We start from the raw sequence: 6000 nt of genomic DNA, 5'->3' as shown, positions 1-6000 counted from the left end.
GAATTGAAAAGTGCTTAAACAAATTAGAAATTGTATCTTATCTTACTGGGCTACATTTAAAATGGCATAAAATATATTTTACCATTTATTTAATTTTAAATACATTTTTATTAATTTCAAAACTTTTCCCTGTTTTCTTAAATTATAAGTTCTAAACCAGAATCACAGAATTGTTATGGTCCAGAACGAGGCCATTTGGCCCATCGTGTCTGCACCATTTCTCCAAACCAGCATCATGACTTTGTACCCTTTCCTGTACCTCTGCACATTGTTTCAATTCAAATAATCATCTAATGCCCTCTTGAATGCCTCAATTAAACTCATCTCCACCCAGTTCCAGACAATGCATTTCAGACCCAAATCCTTTGTTGTGGGAAAGGTTTTTTTTCTCACATCACATTTGCTTCTTTTTCAAATCACTTTAAATCACACTCTCTCCAATACCTTCACATCCCACATTTAGTGTGGCACCCTGACTGTACACAATAATCCAACTGAGACCTAACTCATGTCTTGCATAAATTCAGCATAACCTCCTCACTCTTGTACTCTATGCCCCTATTAATAAGTCCCAGGACACTGTGCTTTATTAACCACTATCTCTACCTGTCCTATCACCTTCAATTACTTATGCAAATATTCACCAAGGTCCTGCACCCCTTAGAATTTTACCCCTTATTTTGTATCGTTTCTCCATGTTCTTCCCACCAAAATAAATCACCTCACCCATCTCCATATTGAACTTCATCTGTCCCCTATCTGCCCACTGCACCACCTTGTCTCTATCCCTTTGATGTTCAATGCTGTTTTCTTCACAGTTTACAATGCTCAAAGTGTTACATTATCCGAAAACTTTGAAGTTGTCCCCTGTACATCTAGACCTAGATCATTGATATATACCAAGAGAAGCAAGATTCCCAATACCAACTGCAACTGATGGGGAACTTTACTATAAACCTTCCTCCAGCCCAAAAAATCACCATGATCCATTACTCTGTTTCCTATTACTCATCCAACTTTATATCCATGTTGCTACTGTACCTGCATTCCTTGAGCTATAGTTTATCTCACAATTCTGTGATGTGGCATTGAATCAAACGCCTATTGGAAGTCCATGTACACCACATCAACAGCATTACCCTCATCTGCCCTCTGCTACCTCTTCAAAATACTGAAACAAATCAGTATAACACGATTTACCATTGGAAATCCATGCATGGCTCTTCTTAATCAAACCACACTTTTCCACGTGTCTGACTCCTATCCTGACTAATTGTTTCTGGAAGCTACCCCAGCACAGAAGTTAAACTGTCTGGTTTGTAATTGCTGGGCTTCTTCTCACAAACCTTTTTTGAACAACTGTGTAATGTTTGCAATTCTCCAGTCCACTGGCACTTCCCCTGTCCGAGGGAAGACTGAAAGATCACGGTCCACTCTCACGTCCTTCAATATCCTTGGATGCATCTCATCCAGTCTCAGTGCCTCGTCAACTTTAAGTACCAATAGTTTATCCAATACCAACTCCTTATCGATTTTGAATCTTCTGCATAAAAGCGATTTGCAAAGATTAGTCTTTTTAAAATGCCGAAGTACTTTAAATAATTGAGTGTAACACCTCTGGACATTGAGGGGCATTCCTGTGCAGCTGACATCAAAGGGGACCTGCCCTCAGTTCATCAGCACCTCACAACCATCCCTCATTGTTCCACTCACAGATGCTTGCATTCAAATGACAAAAAGATAAGGTTGCAGTTACAATTGCAGTCAGCGGTGAGCATCACCGTTCCATTACCCGTTGGATGAAAAAGATTTTGCCCCCACCAGAGGAAATTGTGGCCAAAGATTAATGGGGAGGGAGGAAGGGCATGAGGGAGCAGGGGAAAATCCAACAAGGCTTTGGAACATGGAGGCCTTGCCGATCTCAACAGTCCAACCTCATTTAAATAGCCCACTGCAATTTCCCACTTAGCTGGTGGTCAAATTGACAGCCTGGTCTGTGGCAGGAGTATAAAGCAAGCTGGCACGGTCCCATGGGGATCGCTCCCCAAAGGTAATGTGTGTGTGAGGGGTGGGGGGAGTGGAGTGGGGGTGATCTTGATGTGATCAATGCCTCAGGAACCAAAAATTGGTTGCGGGGCTCACAGGAGCTCAAATTAAATCTTGCCGACCAGGCCTCTTCTGGCTCTAGATCCAACTCCCAGGCAGTTTGACCTGATGGGGAATTTATTGCAGGTTGCAGGTTGAAATCACAGATCAGGCCTCAGTGACATTATTGGAGCCTGAAGAGAGCCCCAGTTTCTCTGTGTGGGTGTCCTGTTCTCCTGCTTAAGAGCAGTTCAATATAGGCACACGTTAAAACGAAGGAAGAGGTGGGGGTGCGTGGGAATGATTCTCATTATTATAACTGTCCCGACCCTTTACAGCCTAGTTAGCTCCAAGTGAGGGCAGTTAAAATCAGCGACTGTTTCTCTGTATCTAAGTTGTTGAATCCCTTCAGCATTTTAAACACCTCAATTCGATCACCTCGCAACCTTCCAAACTCTTTTTTTTATGAATTTAGAGTACCCAATTCATTTTTTCCAATTAAGAGGCAATTTAGAGCTGCCAATCCACCTAGCTTGCACATTTTTGGGTGGTGGGGGCGAAACCCATACAAACACGGGGAGAACGTGTAAACTCCACACGGACAGTGACCCAGAGCTGGATCGAACCTGGGACGTCAGCGCCGTGAGGCGGCAGTGCTAACCTACTGCGCCACCGTGCTGCCCAACCTTCCAAACTTAAGGAAATGCAAGTTGCATTTCACTAGACCTGGTCTGGTATACCCGGTGCTGGTATACCCAGTGTTTGTATATCTGGGGGCCAGTTTAGTTTAGTTGGTTGGACAGCTGGTTTGTGATGCAGAATGAGGGTTCGATTCCCGTACCGGTTGTTATTCATGAAGGCCTCGCCTTCACAACCTTGTTGCTTGCCTGAGATGTCGCGATCCTCAGTTTAAATTATCACCAGTTAGCTCTCTCCCACTCAAAGGGGAAAGCATCTTATGGTCATCTGAGACTATGGCGACTTTATCTTACCTTACCAAATATCTGGTGCTGGTCTACCCACTGCCGGTACATCTGGTGATAGTATACCCGGTGCTGGTATGCCCGGTGCTGGTATACCCACTGCTGGTATACCCACTGCTGGTATACCTGGTGCTGGTATACCCACTGCTGGTATACCCACTGCTGATATACCCACTGCTGATATACCCGGTGCTGGTATACCCACTGCTGATATACCCGGTGCTGGTATACCCGGTGCTGATATACCCGGTGGTGGTATACCCGGTGCTGGTATATCTGGTGCTGGTATACCCGGTGCTGATATACCCGGTGCTGGTATACCCGGTGCTGGTATACCCAGTGCTGGTATACCCGGTGCTGGTATACCCACTGCTGATATACCCGGTGCTGGTATACCCGGTGCTGGTATACCCGGTGCTGGTATACCCGGTGCTGGTATATCTGGTGCTGGTATACCCAGTGCTGGTATATCTGGTGTTGGTATACCCAGTGCTGGTATAACTAGTGCTGGTATACCCACTGTTGGTATTCCTGGTGCTGGTATACCCGGTGCTGGTATACCTGGTGCTGGTATAACCGGTGCTGATATAACCGATGCTGGTATACCCAGTGCTGGTATACCCGGTGCTGGTATAACCGGTGCTGGTATAACCGGTGCTGATATAACCAATGCTGGTACATCCTTTTTGTAAAGCAGTCCCTGGATGCTGACTGCAGAATTCCAGATAGGATCTGACGGAAGCTCTGTGCAACTGGAGCATCACGTCCTCACCTTCGTATTCCAACCACTTTGAGACGAAGGCCAAAATTCCATTCGCACATTTGATTACATTTGGACGATATAGTCAGAAACTGGATCAACATTTCAAGGTCAGATTGGATATGTGGATGAAAGCAAATAAGAAGCTTGAGTGGAGAAGGGAACAGGTGGAATAAATCCTCAGAAGCCCTACAGTGTAGAAGGAGGCCAATCAGGCCATCGAGTCTGCACTCGAAAGAGCACCCGACCTAGACCTAGACCCACTGTCTATCCTGTAATGCTACCTAACCTTTGGACACTAAGAGGCAATTTTATCATGGTCAATCTACCTAACCTGTACAGCTTTGGACTGTGGGAGGCAACCGGCCGAAACCCACACAGACACGGGGAGAACTTGCAAACTCCACACAGACATTCAGCCAAGGTCAGAATTGAACCTGGATACCTGGTGCCGTGAGGCAGCAGTGCTAACCACTGTGCTACTGTGCTGCCCGTGGCTGGACAGGCAGAAATCTGCCACAGGCCAGAGAGATGTTTGGCCTGATTGACTATTGGCTAGCGGGCTGACTGCAAGCTGGCATCAGCTTATTCAGGTGAGACACAGGTATGGAGTTCCAGGATTTTGACCAAGTGATGATGAAGAAGACAATGTGTGACTTAGTGCTAATCATGAACTCATGTGCCTGCTAGTCTTGTACTTCTGTGCAGTGGGAGATTCTGGCAAAGAAGCTTTGGTTCAAATCTGCAGGAGGGTAGGGTAGGGACTGCAGCTGTTCAAAAAGGCAATTCACCACCACCTGCTCAAGGACACTTAAGAGATGGGCAATAAACGCAGGCCTTTGCCAGCAATACCCTGAAATGAATTTTTAAAAAAGTGAAACACAATTTCAAATTTCTGGTAGAAAGAATCCCAACCTTAAGGTGTCAGGGCCTTCGCTAAATAAACAGCTCAGTCATGGCTTTCAAATGAAATTGGATATTTGAAAAGAATAAATTGACATGGCCACAGGGGAAAGATGGGACAGTGATACCAGATGTCTTGCTCTTGCAGAAAGCTGGCACAGACATGATGAGCCGAATGACTTCCTTCTGTGCTGTAACCATTCTGAATTGCGGGTGGTCACCTCAGCTGAGTGACTCTGCTGAGCTCTGGTATTGTCTCTGCTCATTCTCCCTATGGCCAAGATAGCCTATGGTCAAGACTCCCTCCTTCCATCCTGTGCGGAGTTTGCACATTCTCCCCGTGTCTGCGTGGGTTTCCTCCGAGTGCTCAAGTTTCCTCCCACAGTCCAAAGATGGCCATACTAAATTGCCTTTAGTGTCCAAAAAGGTTAGGTGGAGTTACTGGGTTGCGGGGAAGGGATGGAGGCATGGGGCTTGGGTCGGGTGTTCTTTCCAAGGGCCAGTGCAGACTTGATGGGCCAAATGGCCTCCTTCAGCACTGTGGATTCTATGGTTCTATGATAATTCTAGCAAATTATCCATTACATTTGAAGAAACCACAGAATTGGTCGGAATGAGAAATAGGAAACTAAACACTCCAGACATCCTGGGCAAGTATCGTCTGGAAGTAAATGTTAGTTTGTATCTGGTTTACGTTCTCTTGGTACAGCTCACCTAGGAGTCTTAGTCATACGCTGAACGTCAAAGAATGCAATAGTGTTTTAGTTCACTAATACATTCACTTCAAAAAGCACAAAAATAACCTAACTGTGTCTGAATCCATTGCAGCATTTTATTTTACAAAGTGTACTCTCGGTTGACACAGTTCGACACAATGATTGATTGAATAACAAGTAAGAAAGCAAATCCGCATTATGATAAATACAACATATGGGAAATTAATTCTGAGAGCAGTTCCTTCTAGAATCTTGAGGAAAATTTTGCAAAACGACTTATGTGCCCATAGAGAAAGTTTATTCAGATACAGGTATGTGTTGTTCCCAGAACTAGGGTAACTGTATATAATTATACGTGAGCCACTACAGGGGAAATCTCCCGGTGGTAATATGAATGAAGCACATGCCTGGAACAGCCATCTGGGGTAAGATTTTCAAAGGCCGATGGGGTGAAAGTGGGCAGGCCTGGAATATTCCGCCACTGGCACCATTTCGCCTTCATGCCATTTTCCAGAAGTCTGGGTGAGGGGCGGAACAGCCCTGGACGCGATTA

The sequence above is a fragment of the Scyliorhinus canicula genome, chromosome 15 (assembly GCF_902713615.1).
Source record: "Scyliorhinus canicula chromosome 15, sScyCan1.1, whole genome shotgun sequence".
In the NCBI taxonomy this organism is placed as follows: domain Eukaryota; kingdom Metazoa; phylum Chordata; class Chondrichthyes; order Carcharhiniformes; family Scyliorhinidae; genus Scyliorhinus; species Scyliorhinus canicula.
The sequence above is the reverse complement of the archived record's forward strand: the minus strand, read 5'-3'. Positions refer to the sequence as shown.